Source organism: Caretta caretta, chromosome 7 (genome assembly GCF_965140235.1).
Source record: "Caretta caretta isolate rCarCar2 chromosome 7, rCarCar1.hap1, whole genome shotgun sequence".
Lineage (NCBI taxonomy): Eukaryota > Metazoa > Chordata > Testudines > Cheloniidae > Caretta > Caretta caretta.
In genome coordinates, this window is record NC_134212.1 from 112731272 (window position 1) to 112747124 (window position 15853).

The 15853-nt window shown below is 43.4% G+C and overlaps 1 protein-coding gene and 1 long non-coding RNA gene across 4 annotated transcripts in view; both read right to left on the reverse strand.

Moving 5' to 3' along the window:
• Nucleotides 1–15853, reverse strand: part of ATRNL1 (attractin like 1) — a 1055790-nt gene that overhangs the window by 301762 nt on the left and 738175 nt on the right. The window lies entirely within an intron of this gene.
• LOC142072912 (uncharacterized) lies at nt 7655–9000 on the reverse strand. Its single transcript, XR_012669518.1, has 2 exons — nt 8781–9000; nt 7655–8191 (listed from the first exon to the last, which is right to left on the reverse strand). It is a non-coding gene; the product is annotated as an uncharacterized LOC142072912 (long non-coding RNA).

The following is a 15853-nucleotide window of genomic DNA, read 5'->3' on the forward strand; positions in this document are numbered from 1 at the left end:
TCTGAAGCATAGGCATTGGCCACTGTCAGAAGACAGGATACTGGGCTAGATGGGTCATTGGTGAGACTCTGTATGGCTGTTCTTATGTTCTTAAGGAAAGACAGAAGTCAAATATGAAACCATGGGTTTTGAGACTGAGTGATAAGCAAGATGGCCATACCTATGAGGATCACAGGCACTACCAATGAGTCACCAGTGGCTTCTTTTGGAGTGATGGCTCTTTGTGAGCATTTCACAAGTGGCCTTAGCAAGGAAAAAAGGCTCACATCTTTCTCCATTCCTTCTGAAGAGTGATAAGGTTGCTTCTTGACAAACTCTACAGAACAAAAGAAACTGCTTACATACTGCAATGAGTCTGAATTTAAGGCCAGAAGGGACCACTAGAGCATCAACTCTGGTCTGACTTCCTGTCCACCACAGGCCTCCAACACCACCTAGCACCTGCACATTAAGAACACAGCAACGGAAATGAGACCAAAGTAAATGAGACTCACATGAGACTAGACTATTATATGCCACAGGGAGTGAATGGGGGGGACCAAGATGCACCCGTGCTCCAGATCCCTGCTATAGCAGGGAAATGACTGCCATACTGGATCAGACCCATGATCTGCCCTTGTTTCACGCAGTAGTCAGGACTAAAGATCTGCCTGGGCCTAATTTCCAGGCTTGACCTGGCCCAAACCAGACTCAAGTCCACCCAATCTGAGCCCGAGAGGATCTCTTTGCTTTCCGATCCAATCCTTCCCTCCAAAACTGAGCCAGTGCCGCTGCCTCTTGCCCCTGAATTTAGTTTTCCTCCGTCTATATCTCATAGAACTGGAAGGGACCTTGAAAGGTCATCGAGCCCAGTCCCCTGTCTTCACTGCAGGATCAAGTACCGTCCCTTATTTTTGCCCCAGATCCCTAAATGGCCCCCTCAAGGATTGAACTCACAACCCTGGGTTTAGCAGGCTAATGCTCAAACCACCTAGCTATCCCTCCCCCAAAACTCTTCTGCTGTGGGGGCTAAGCGACAGTGGCTGTGTAGGGAGATGGCATGCTCTGCTCCTGCTGTCCGCCGCCCCATGTGCGCTGTGTGCATACTGTGGTGTGAGAGGTGCTATGACGCATCAGCACACTCATTCCACAGCATCCTGAGAGGTGACAGCAGTCAGCCAGAACAGGACACAGCCGCTCCTGCACCAGCCCCACAGGCAGGAGGAGGAGAGCCGATCTGACCCAAGCGGGACCGGTGGTTCCCCCCCCCCCCCCCAGCCCAGCCCCGACTCTTGTAGTCAGGTCCTATAGGGTTTAGGACAAGTTGCAGGGCTCTAGCCAGGACCAGATGCTTCAGAGGAAGGTGCAAGAAACCCAATAGTAGACCAATATGGGATTATGTGCTCCATATTAAGGTTTTGTCTTAATCTTTGATAATTAGAGATTGCCTTAAAACCTGACACATGAGGTATTTATCTGCCTTCCAACACTTTGTTAGCATTAACTATTTTAACATAGTTACTGTGATAGCAAAAGTCTTGACTTGAATATATAATTTACTTTCCTGCAGTTTGTTAGCAGGCAGCAAGCAAAGCAAAAAACAATGTGGTAAGTAATAATAATAATCATCATCATCCTAGGACTTGGTTAATTCCACCTACTAGACAACTACACCCCATGTTTCAGCTGTACTGCCCACACTCACCCTTCTCTGGCCAGCAGTGAAGTAAAATTTGTTTCAAAGCCATACATATCCCAAGTCATGTCTCATTCTTGTTGCCAAGAAGGCTAACGGCATTTTGGGCTTTATAAGTAGGGGCACTGCCAGCAGATCGAGGGACATGATCATTCCCCTCTATTTGACATTGGTGAGCCTCATCTGGAGTACTGTGTCCAGTTTTGGGCTGCACACTACAAGAAGGATGTAGAAAAATTGGAAAGAGTCCAGCGAAGGGCAACAAAAATGATTAGGGGTCTGGAACACATGAGTTATGAGGAGAGGCTGAGGGAGCTGGGATTGTTTAGCCTGCAGAAGAGAAGAATGAGGGGGGATTTGATAGCTGCTTTCAACTACCTGAAAGGGGGTTCCAAAGAGGATGGCTCTAGACTGTTCTCAATGGTAGCAGATGACAGAACGAGGAGTAATGGTCTCAAGTTGCAGTGGGGGAGGTTTAGATTGGATATTAGGAAAAACTTTTTCACTAAGAGGGTGGTGAAACACTGGAATGCGTTACCTAGGGAGGTGGTAGAATCTCCTTCCTTAGAGGTTTTTAAGGTCAGGCTTGACAAAGCCCTGGCTGGGATGATTTAACTGGGAATTGGTCCTGCTTCGAGCAGGGGGTTGGACTAGATGACCTTCTGGGGTCTCTTCCAACCCTGATATTCTATGATTCTATGACCAATGAGGAGACAAGATACTTTCAAAAGCTGGGAGGAGGGAGAAAAACAAAGGGTCTGTGTCTGTATGATGCTTTGTCGGGGACAGAACAGGAATAGAGTCTTAGACTTAAGTAATCTAGCTAGGTATGTGTTAGATTATGATTCCTTTAAATGGCTGAGAAAATAGCTGTGCTGAATAGAATGAATATTCCTGTCTGTGTATCTCTTTTGTAATTTAAGGTTTTGCCTAGAGGGATTCTCTATGTTTTGAATCTAATTACCCTGTAAGGTATCTACCATCCTGATTTTACAGAGGTGATTCCTTTACTTCTATTAAAAGTCTTCTTGTAAGAAAACTGAATGCTTTTTCATTGTTCTAAGATCCAAGGGTTTGGGTCTGTGGTCACCTATGCAAATTGGTGAGGATTTTTACCAAACCTTCCCTAGGAAGTGGGGTGCAAGGATTGGGAGGATTTTGGGGGGAAAGATGTGTCCAAACTCTGTTTTTTCAGGAACCCAGATAAAGTTTGGTGGTGGCAGTGGAAATCCAAGGGCAAAGGGTAAAATTAATTTGTACCTTGGGGAAGTTTTAACCTAAGCTGGTAAAAGTAAGCTTAGGAGGTTTTCATGCAGGTCCTCACATCTGTACCCTAGAGTTCAGAGTGGGGAAGGAACCTTGACACACGAGCTAGCAATACTATTTTCATCGATTGTCAAAAACACTAAAATTCTACTTACGTTCTTGTTAAAGGGTACTAAATGCATCACATTTCATTCATTTTCATTTTTTTAAAATATCAAACAGGTTCAGAGGAATATTTACAACCCCCAACCACTTGTGATTTTTCATCCACTCCTGTAAATTGATTACAAGTTACCAGCAGTCTCTACTGTTGCTATAATCTCACCTACAGGGCAAACCTGTCAGTCACTCATGCTTCAAAAGTAGGCTGAGTTGTTCAAACTTTATTTAAAAATAAAGTTTATTAGGCCCTGTGATGGTGTCCCCTGAATAGATATGTGGACCACACCACACGATCCATCGTCTACAGCCAAGCTCTGCGATACAACTGCATTTGCTCCAACCCCTCAGACAGAGACAAACACCTACAAGATCTCTGTCAAGCTTTCTTACAACTACAATACCCACCTGCGGAAGTGAAGAAACAGATTGATAGAGCCAGAAGAGTTCCCAGAAGTCACCTACTACAGGACAGGCCTAACAAAGAAAATAACAGAACGCCACTAGCCGTCACCTTCAGCCCCCAACTAAAACCCCTCCAACGCATTATTAAGGATCTACAACCTATCCTGAAGGATGACCCAACACTCTCACAAATCTTGGGAGACAGGCCAGTCCTTGCCTACAGACAGCCCCCCAACCTGAAGCAAATATTCACCAACAACCACATACCACACAACAGAACCACTAACCCAGGAACCTATCCTTGCAACAAAGCCCGTTGCCAACTGTGCCCACATATCTATTCAGGGGACACCATCACAGGGCCTAATAACATCAGCCACACTATCAGAGGCTCGTTCACCTGCACATCCACCAATGTGATATATGCCATCATGTGCCAGCAATGCCCCTCTGCCATTTCCATTGGTCAAACTGGACAGCCTCTACGTAAAAGAATAAATGGACACAAATCAGATGTCAAGAATTATAACATTCATAAACCAGTCGGAGAAAACTTCAATCTCTCTGGTCACGCAATTACAGACACAAAGGTCGCTATCTTACAACAAAAAAAACTTCAAATCCAGACTCCAGCGAGAAACTGCTGAATTGGAATTCATTTGCAAATTGGATACTATTAATTTAGGCTTAAATAGAGACTGGGAGTGGCTAAGTCATTATGCAAGGTAGCCTATTTCCCCCTGTTTTTTCCTACCCCCCCCCCCAGATGTCCTGGTTAAACTTGGATTTAAACTTAGAGAGTGGTCAGTTTGGATGAGCTATTGCCAGCAGGAGAGAGAGAGAGTGTGTGTTTGTTTCCCGGGGGGGGGGGGGGGGGATGAGAAAGCCTGGTTTTGTGCTGGAAATGGCCCAACTTGATGATCACTTTAGATAAACTATTACCAGCAGGACAGTGGGGTGGGAGGAGGTATTGTTTCATGGTCTCTGTGTATATATATAATGTCTTCTGCAGGTTCCACAGTATGCATCCGATGAAGTGAGCTGTAGCTCACGAAAGCTCATGCTCAAATAAATTGGTTAGTCTCTAAGGTGCCACAAGTACTCCTTTTCTCAGAAGTTGGTCATCAGACCTTACTCCCGACCTGTAATATGACCTGCTATTCTAGTCTTTTCAGCAAAGACTGTCAATTATATCAAATATTGCAGTGGTTGTGAACAGAAGTTTTGCTGGCTAGCAAGTAAGAGGAATGAAGAGGTAAATTAGGCTTCCACTGTCATCTCTCCAACACATCTCTTTATACTAAAGCAAGTAAAGACAAAGTAAGGTTCCTGGATTTTAGCTGAATTGCCAATTTCCCCCCTCAATCCTCCCCCCAAAAAACAAAACACTAAACCCGAACCTTTCCACACACACTTTTGCCTCTACACTCACCTTTCTGCTTTACTTGCCATCCTCAGGGTATGTCTACACTACGGAATAAGGTCGAATTTATAGAAGTTGTTTTTTTAGAAATCGGTTTTATATATTCGAGTGTGTGTGTCCCCACAGAAAATGCTCTAAGTGCATTAACTCGGCGGAGTGCTTCCACAGTACCGACGCTAGAGTCGACTTCTGGAGCATTGCACTGTGGATAGCTATCCCACAGTTCCCGCAGCCCATTGGAATTCTGGGTTGAGATCCCAATGCCTGATGGGGCTAAAACATTGTCACGGGTGGTTCTGGGTACATATCGTCAGGCCCCCCTTCCCTCCCTCCCTCCGTGAAAACAAGGGCAGACAATCGTTTCGCGCCTTTTTTCCTGAGTTACCTGTGCAGACGCCATACCACGGCAAGCATGGAGCCCGCTCAGGTAACCGTCACCGTATGTCTCCTGGATGCTGGCAGACGCGGTACGGCATTGCTATACAGTAGCAGCAACCCATTGCCTTGTGGCAGCAGACGGTACAGTACGACTGGTAGCCGTCCTCGTCATGTCCGAGGTGCTCCTGGCCACGTCGGCTGGGAGCGCCTGGGCAGACATGGGCGCAGGGACTAAATTTGGAGTGACTTGACCAGGTCATTCTCTTTAGTCCTGCAGTCAGTCCTATTGAACTGTCTTATGGTGAGCAGGCAGGCGATACGGATTGCTAGCAGTCCTATTGCATCATCTTCTGCCGGGCAGGCAAGAGATGAGGATGGCTAGCAGTCCTTCTGCACCGTCTGCTGCCAGCCAAAGATGTAAAAGATAGATGGAATGGATCAAAACAAGAAATAGACCAGATTTGTTTTGTACTCATTTGCCTCCTCCCCCGTCTAGGGGACTCATTCCTCTAGGTCACACTGCAGTCACTCACAGAGACGGTGCAGCGAGGTAAATCTAGCAATGTTTCAATCAGAGGCCAGGCTAACCTCCTTGTTCCAATAAGAACAATAACTTAGGTGCACCATTTCTTATTGGAACCCTCCGTGAAGTCCTGCCTGAAATACTCCTTGATGTAAAGACACCCCCTTTGTTGATTTTAGCTCCCTGAAGCCAACCCTGTAAGCCGTGTCGTCAGTCGCCCCTCCCTCCATCAGAGCAACGGCAGACAATCGTTCCGCGCCTTTTTTCTGTGCGGACACCATACCAAGGCAAGCATGGAGGCCGCTCAGCTCACTTTGGCAATTAGGAGCACATTAAACACCACACGCATTATCCAGCAGCATATGCAGCACCAGAACCTGGCAAAGCGATACCGGGCGAGGAGGCAACGTCAGCGCGGTCACGTGAGTGATCAGGACATGGACACAGATTTCTCTAAAAGCATGGGCCCTGCCAATGCATGCATCATGGTGCTAATGGGGCAGGTTCATGCTGTGGAACGCTGATTCTGGGCTCGGGAAACAAGCACAGACTGGTGGGACCGCATAGCGTTGCAGGTCTGGGACGATTCCCAGTGGCTGCGAAACTTTCGTATGCGTAAGAGCACTTTCATGGAATTTTGTGACTTGCTTTCCCCTGCCCTGAGGTGCATGAATACCAAGATGAGAGCAGCCTTCACAGTTGAGAAGCGAGTGGCGATAGCCCTGTGGAAGCTTGCAACGCCAGACAGCTACCTGTCAGTTGGGAATCAATTTGGAGTGGGCAAATCTACTGTTGGGGCTGCTGTGATGCAAGTAGCCCACGCAATCAAAGATCTGCTGATATCAAGGGTAGTTACCCTGGGAAATGTGCAGGTCATAGTGGATGGCTTTGCTGCAATGGGATTCCCTAACTGTGGGGCCATAGACGGAACCCATATCCCTATCTTGGCGGCTTGGTGCTCCGGTGCCGAGTACATAAACCGCAAGGGGTACTTTTCAATAGTGCTGCAAGCTCTGGTGGATCACAAGGGACGTTTCACCAACATCAACGTGGGATGGCCGGGAAAGGTACATGACGCTCGCATCTTCAGGAACTCTGGTCTGTTTCAAAAGCTGCAGGACGGGACTTTATTCCCAGACCAGAAAATAACTGCTGGGGATGTTGAAATGCCTATATGTATCCTTGGGGACCCAGCCTACCCCTTAATGCCATGGCTCATGAACCCGTACACAGGCAGCCTGGACAGTAGTCAGGAGCTGTTCAACTACAGGCTGAGCAAGTGCAGAATGGTAGTAGAATGTGCATTTGGACGTTTAAAGGCGCGCTGGCGCAGTTTACTGACTCGCTTAGACCTCAGCAAAATCAATATTCCCACTGTTATTACTGCTTGCTGTGTGCTCCACAATATCTGTGAGAGTAAGGGGGAGACGTTTATGGTGGGGTGGGAGGTTGAGGCAAATCGCCTGGCTGCTGGTTACATGCAGCCAGACACCAGGGCGGTTAGAAGAGCACAGGAGGGCGCGGTATGCATCAGAGAAGCTTTGAAAACCAGTTTCATGACTGGCCAGGCTACGGTGTGAAAGTTCTGTTTGTTTCTCCTTGATGAAACCCCCCGCCCCTTGGTTCACTCTACTTCCCTGTAAGCTAACCACCCTCTCCTCCTCCCTTCGATCACCGCTTGCAGAGGCAATAAAGTCATTGTTGCTTCACATTCATGCATTCTTTATTCATTCATCACACAAATAGGGGGATGGCTACCAAGGTAGCCCAGGAGGGGTGGTGGAGGAGGGAAGGAAAATGCCACACAGCACTTTAAGCACAGCACTTTAAAAGTTTACAACTTTAAAATTTATTGAATGCCAGCCTTCTTTTTTTGGGGCAATCCTCTGTGGCGGAGTGGCTGGTTGGCCGGTGGCCCCCCCACCACGTTCTTGGGCGTCTGGGTGTGCAGGCTATGGAACTTGGGGAGGAGGGCGGTTGGTTACACAGGGGCTGTAGTGGCAGTCTGTGCTCCAGCTGCCTTTGCTGCAGCTCAGCCATACACTGGAGCATACTGGTTTGGTCCTGCAGCAGCCTCAGCATTGAATCCTGCCTCCTCTCATCATGCTGCCGCCACATTTGAGCTTCAGCCCTGTCTTCAGCCCGCCACTTACTCTCTTCAGCCGCAACCTCTCCTCCCAGTCATTTTGTGCTTTCCTGCACTCTGACATTATTTGCCTCCACGCATTCGTCTGTACTCTGTCAGTGTGGGAGGACAGCATGAGCTCGGAGAACATTTCATCGCGAGTGCGTTTTTTCTTCTTTCTAAGCTTCACTAGCCTCTGGGAAAGAGAAGATCCTGTGATCATTGAAACACATGCAGCTGGTGGAGAAAAAAAAAGGGACAGCGGTATTTAAAAAGACACATTTTATAAAACAGTGGCTACACTCTTTCAGGGTAAACCTTGCTGTTAACATTACATACATAGCACATGTGCTTTCGTTACAAGGTCGCATTTTGCCTCCCCCCACCGCGTGGCTACCCCCTCAACCCTCCCCCCTCCCTGTGGCTAAACAGCGGAGAACATTTCTGTTTAGCCACAGGCGAACAGCCCAGCAGGAATGGGCTCCTCTGAGTGTCCCCTGAAGAAAGGCACTCTATTTCAACCAGGTGACCATGAATTATATCTCACTCTCCTGAGGATAACACAGAGAGATAAAGAACGGATGTTGTTTGAACGCCAGCAAACATACACTGCAATGCTTTGTTGTACAATGATTCCCGAGTACGTGTTATTGGCCTGGAGTGGTAAAGTGTCCTACCATGAAGGACGCAATAAGGCTGCCCTCCCCAGAAACCTTTTGCAAAGGTTTTGGGAGTACATCCAGGAGAGCCGCGAATGCCAGGGCAAAGTAATCCTTTCACATGCTTGCTTTTAAACCATGTATAGTATTTTAAAAGGTACACTCACCGGAGGGCCCTTCTCTGCCTGCTGGGTCCAGGAGGCAGCCTTGGGTGAATTCGGGGGATACTGGCTCCAGGTCCAGGGTAAGGAACAGTTCCTGGCTGTCGGGAAAACCGGTTTCTCCGCTTGCTTGCAGTGAGCTATCTACAACCTCATCATCATCATCTTCTTCGTCCCCAAAACCTGCTTCCATATTGCCTCCATCTCCATTGAAGGAGTCAAACAACACAGCTGGGGTAGTGGTGGCTGAACCCCCTAAAATGGCATGCAGCTCATCAAAGAAGCAGCATGTTTGGGGCTCTGAGCCGGAGCAGCCGTTCGCCTCTCTAGTTTTCTGGTAGGCTTGCCTCAGCTCCTTCAGTTTCACGCGGCACTGCTTCGGGTCCCTGTTATGGCCTCTGTCCTTCATGCCCTGGGAGATTTTGACAAAGGTTTTGGCATTTCGAAAACTGGAACAGAGTTCTGATAGCACGGATTCCTCTCCCCATACAGCGATCAGATCCCGTACCTCCCGTTCGGTCCATGCTGGAGCTCTTTTGCGATTCTGGGACTCCATCATGGTCAGCTCTGCTGATGAGCTCTGCATGGTCACCTGCAGCTTGCCACTCTGGCCAAACAGGAAATGAGATTCAAAAGTTCGCGGTTCTTTTCCTGTCTACCTGGCCAGTGCATCTGAGTTGAGAGTGCTGTCCAGAGCGGTCACAATGGAGCACTCTGGGATAGCTCCCGGAGGCCAATACCGTCAAATTGTGTCTACAGTACCCCAAATTCGAGCCGGCAAGGCCGATTTAAGCGCTAATCCACTTGTCAGGGGTGGAGTAAAGAAATCGATTTTAAGAGCCCTTTAAGTCGAAATAAAGGGCTTCATCATGTGGACGGGTGCAGGTTTACATCGATTTAATGCTGCTAAATTCGACCTAAAGTCCTAGTGTAGACCAGGGCTCAGTTCCTCAGAAAATAGAGACAAACCCCTCCTACTTGTGTCTCTCTCTCTCCCACCTATCAAGCAGGGGTACCCATTTATTTCAACTCAGTCAGTCTTCCCATAGAAGGTAAGAAACAATTAATAATAGAAGCCAATCCATCCCGCTTGCCAACCCTCTCATCCATACTGCTGAGACTGCTTCAGAGAAAGGTCGCCACAAAATAAGTGACAGCTGCTGTCCTAGGGAAAGATCTTGATCTTCTCATGGCCTCCATGACATGGAAACCACATGAGTAATCACTTAATGAAAAAGGGTAAGAAGATTATAAATATGCCCTTACATTTTACCTATTGCACTTGCAAGTAATGGGCAGCATGGCAATCTGCATTTTCAATTGTCTATGGATTACTGAATGTTTTATAAATATGTCCTCTTGCCATATCTATAAATTAAATATACCTGACAGAACTATAAAATTGGTAAACATTTATTTTGCTTTCCTGCAAAACAGAAATGAAATGTAATATCAAAGCTTTCAAGCAGTGTTGTCTGTAACACACTGTAATTAAGAACTACACATTAGAAGCAAAATTATTTTTGCTGTTTCTTATTAGTTCTCATTTTTATGTTACTTAGTTTGCATTAGTCTGCTTATTTAACAACTCAATCTCATGGACAATTAAACAATATCCACAGAGGTATACAAATGTCCGACCCAATCAGTTCCACCTTATTAAACTCTTTTTTCATAGTTTTGTTGCATCCTGGACTATACAGTTAAATAGTTCTCCCAATATGGCTGCACTTGTGAATACATTTTATGAAAGAAAACCTCCTGCAGATTTCATTATTAGATGCACTGGATTTGTGCTTTTAAATTATAAGGTAAATAATTTTATTTCCAAAACAATTCCCCATTTTCTCCTTTTGCTTCGCTCTTTCTGCAGTTATCTGAAAAGCATTACACTGGAAACCCTGAAATCACTGGTTATGCAGTCACTTTGATTCCATCAGTTTATGGTGGTAAGATACAGACTGTCTTCTTGGTGTGCAGTTACAATGACAAAGTTATTCATTGATTTTTAAGAGCTACTAACCTGGGTTTCCATATTCATATTGAGAACTGGTGACATCCATTATCTTCCCAACTGTCATGATATGACAGCAAGTTACCTTGAAAACTTTGTCACATTGGCTCCACCATAACAAAAACAAAATAAATAATCAAACCCCAATATTATTTCTATAGGAAACAACAGAAACTACAAATTCTGCTTTCTTTACTTTCCAGGAAAGAAATTGATTCTCTTGATGAGTGTCATGACTACAGCACACACACAGAAAATACTCTTGCCTGCCTTTACTTTAGCTTTTGCTAAATGGGTGTAAGTTTCTTTTTCAGTATAACAATCTCAAACATTTCCTATGTATAATACATCTGAGGGTGATACCCTAATAAATTAAATCCTTGGATACCATGTACAGGTTATGGCATTAAAAAAGTGAGCATTTCTAATGATACCTTTCTATTTTTATTATAACCTAGCCATGCATTTACTTATATTAAGTTGCAGAGTATAGCTAATCTTCTCCCATTGCTTATTTTGGGCTTTATTTTTGAGGTACTAGAGCAAGAAGTACCAAGCAAAGTGATGAATTGGCCCTTTTGTAATTTATCGTTACCACTACCGTTATGCAGTGGATGAGTGACCTGAAATTCTTTAAAGGAAAGGGATAATTCTCATATTTTGTGATAGCAGCATACATCAGTGACAGGTCATGCCTCCTTGCAGTACAGACACTTAAGTGATACTAAGTGAAACTATTATATACATATCATATTTCAAGTGTCTGCCAACATTAATGCATTGTTTCAGTAATAACCATGAATCTACAGTGACATATTTGGGCTATTTCCATGTACAGTTATAATAAACTTTTGTCCAAGAGCATTTAAGTCTGTAGCACTCATTACCCTTGTTGTGTGACCTACAAGGGTCCTTGATAATCAAAATTCTGACACAGAAGTTCACAGTTCAGATCTGCCTTTCAAATTATCCCTTGAGACTACCTGTAGTGATCCCAAGTCTTTTTTGACAGCTGTATTGAGGTCTCACAATTACAAATTCCATTCTTCTAATCTTTTCATGGGGAAGGGCAACTGGAAGTAATAGCAAGTTAATTGCTGCATATGACACAGCTACTAATAAATGCTTTAAAAGATTGGCAATCTGCTGTTAAAAAAACAGTTTGGCGGTATAATTTCAGTGTAAATCTCCTAGTGCTCAGAAAATCTACACTGCTACTATATGCTATGGGGGAAGGGGGAAATCAAAGTACATTTTATGGCATATAGGTCCCAGTAATTATCACTGCATGGCAGGCTTTTATGTCACACCAGTGACAATGGAATTGTTACACACATAACCTAGCAGTCAATACATACCTCAATCACTGAAATGGGATCAACTCAAGCACATGACAATCTGTTGCTAATGTATTTGGATAACTTTTTCCTTAGCTACATGACTATATGAATTCTTTATATTTATCATAGAACAGATTATTGATTGGTGCAATAAAATGGAGCAGCAGCAGAATACTCACTTGATATGAAAAGTCAAAATAGTAAAAGACTAATCTATAAGATGTGAGTTTGGGAATCAAAATATCTATGGATATTTCGTGTTTGCAGTTATTTTCCTGTAATGAGAGACAACTGTACGATAGACCTTTTTCAATCATACTTCCTTGTGATGAGATCTCTTATCTCACAAGCTGAGCAATGATGAGACAGATCAGTACTTGGATCAAGGAAAAACTATGTACACTTCAGAAGAAGTGGCTACTCTTACTTCTATGCCAGTAGTGAACCAGTGTCCCCACCATGATGTGAGGTGTCATCCTTAAATAAATAAATAGATTCATAAGTTTTAAGGCCAGAAGTCTGACTTTATGCATAACACTATCCACAGAGTTGCATGGAATGGTTTCTGCATCAAGCCCATAACTGCTGCTTAAGATAGAGTATATCTTTTAGGAAGAGATGCGATCCTAATTTAAAGACTTTAAAGACTTTAAGTAATGGAGAATCTACCACATCCCTAGGTAAGTTGTTCCAATGGTTATCTATCCTCTCATGGTTTAAAAAAAAAATCACCTTATTTCGTGTTTGAATTTGTCTAGCTTCAGCTTCCAGCCATTGGATCTTGTCATGCCTTTGCCTGCTACATTAAAGAGCTCTCTACTATCAAAAATCTTTTCCCCATGCTTATGGAGCATGATCAAATGATCAGATCATGATCTTAACCTTCTCTTTAGTAAGCTAAATATACTGAGCTTCTTTAGTGCCTACAGTAAAGCAGTTTCAGACCTTGAATCATGTTTTAGCTCTTTTCTAAGTTCCTGCAAATGTTTCACATCCGAGGATGGAAATATCCACCCTAGAGATGAATGCTTTAGAAAGCTGGGAGCATAGAACATTTTTGGAGAGGTTAGTATGAGAAGGGTTTTGCAACTTTAACATCAACAATTGCTATAGGTATCTTTCAGAAGATGCTTGCAAGTTATGCTGTAACTGGAGACATCAATCACTGCAGGTCTTAAGATAACAGGCCTGGTACTACACATGTAGGGAATTCACATCCGTGTGGCTTTATAGTACTGTAAATTTTCTGCTTTAATGCCATATAATTAACATCAAAACAAAACACAGTAGGCCAGTCTTTAATAAGCATGGCATGAGGTGTAGGCAAAAGTATAATATGCAGGATTTAAATCACCTGGGTTGTTAAGAAAAGTTTATTCCTTGACTCAGATATTAATTATATGGTATGAGTTTAAGTTATTCAGTAATCTATGATTAAGTACCCACACATCAGTTGATGTGGACACAGAAACAATGAAACACTGTAACTATCATATGGTTAAGTGCAGAAGATGGTTAAATTCAATTTTTTAAAACTACTACTATCAAAGTGAGATAAATCATCCTAAAGTACCCAAAAAGGTTGTCCTAGTGCAGACCTCAACTGGCACCAATGGCCAGCTATGTGCTATAAATTTGAAGGTGAGTGTGAAGGGAATACCCCTCTATAGCCTCAGGCCTGCCAAGAGGCACTAACTGGAAGTCAGTTTTGGTGGGACTGGCACCTCCTTCCCAAACTGACCTGCGCTGCATCTCTGACCAGACCAAGATCTATCGCAGGGTCCTAATGTGACCAACATCAGTCTTTGTTCTAATCAAAGTAACTCCTTTTGCTATGCCTAAATCCTTCTTTCCCATGTTAATAATGATCGTCTGAGAGGAAAGAAAACTGCCCATCTTGAGTGCAGGAGGGACACTAGGTGGTTCCACAACATAGCCCTACATTTCAATGCCTATTACACTCCCCAAATTGGGTGGAAATTGCTGAAGACAAAACAGTCTTATAACCTAAATGTGCAGAGTCCATTCACTTATAAGGTCTAGCCCATAAGTGTGGAAATGCAGTCTCCATGTGGCAACTCTCACCATTCACACAGGGTGGAATTCACATTTCCTCATGCAAAGCCTCAGTAAATGGGGTGTAGAAAGACAAAAATCCACCCCAGCATGGAGGTAAAGTCATGAAGCACACATGCAACTGGGCTATTACCACAGCTACAGCCTACAAGCAGTACAAACAAACAGTTGCAACTGTTGCAAAACGAACTCCCTTTTTACACAGAGTAGATCCTTGTAGATCTTGGACAAACTAGTGATGCTAGCTGCCTGACTGCCAACTGCCCTCTGACACAGAGAAATGGTATGGAAATCAGCACCAGGCAGTCAGATGGATGCAGAATCTCTTTGCATGGACACTATTCAGGTTATATCCTTCCTGTTTCTTGCAATGAAACCATGGTGCCTCTAATGCATTGGCCCCTTTGCAGCTATGGAAAAATTATACCTGTAAGCTTTGTAAATATTTACACTACTTTATTATAAAAACCCTCTTCCATGTCACATACCACTGAAGTAGGCATTGCAGTAAAATCAACAAACTTTTATAATGCTTACAGTGATTTAAAGATTTTAATATCAAGTTATTTCCCCTCAATTTACCTGTACATTTCTATATTAATTTTGTTCAAGAGAATCTTCCTACTATATGATCTAAGCAAATTTCAAATAAGATTAATTACTGTTCAAATTATGTGCAGCAATAGGATCAGAAAAGACAGTAGAAATGTGATATTTATGTAGACTCAGATAATAACTAAAAAGATGTCCACCTAAGGCTCTAGGCACCCAAACACAACATCAACAATACAATAGGTAACCTCTCTTCTATGGTTTTACACTGTATTCTGTCAAAGAAATAGTGCAGAAGAAAAAAAGGTAGCAAGGTTTATAATGCCATAATTCAGCATCTGTAACTTAGGTATTTTTATTAGATAATTAACAGCTAGAAATGTAGTACATAAAAATGCTTTAATGTAATTACTTGTCCTAGCATGGGTTTAAATGGCATTCACAAAATAAGTCGAGAACACTTGAGGTATTAAAGCTTTAAAATTGCATATTTTAGCAAAACAGAAGAGTAAGCCTAATGAGTTAGTTATATATTATTTTCATATGATTACAATAATCCCTTAGCTAGCAAGTTTTAATTTTCCCCAAGGTGTTCTAAAAATTACCAGAATAAGTAATAGTCAGAAGTACCCTTTCAGTTATATCTTCAAATACCAGCAAAACTAATCCTCAGGTAAAAGCCAAAGCCTTAATGCTATCATATTTAATTTAGAAGGATTTGAACAAAGAAATATTTTCAGATGATCAAAACAATTCATTCTGAAATTATGGGAACTTTCTCCATGTTTTAGAGTTTGTTGTTTTTCTCATAAATCTTTAGGAACCTGTTAAGAAAATTATAGGCACATTAAGAAAATTGGGCTTAAGTTTTTAAACATGTCAATTAATAAATGAGTTGTTGAGTACTACAGATGAATTCCTTTATGCTGACCTTGAACAAAAAGTCATTGTGAAGTATCATCACTGCATGTAGACTGTTAGCTTTGTAGGAAGACTACGTCCCTCAAACTTCATCATGCACTGTTGAACTGTAAAACTCTGACAGGTACGGAGTGCATCTCTAAACGTTATGACACTCTGCTTGTGACAGCTGGAAA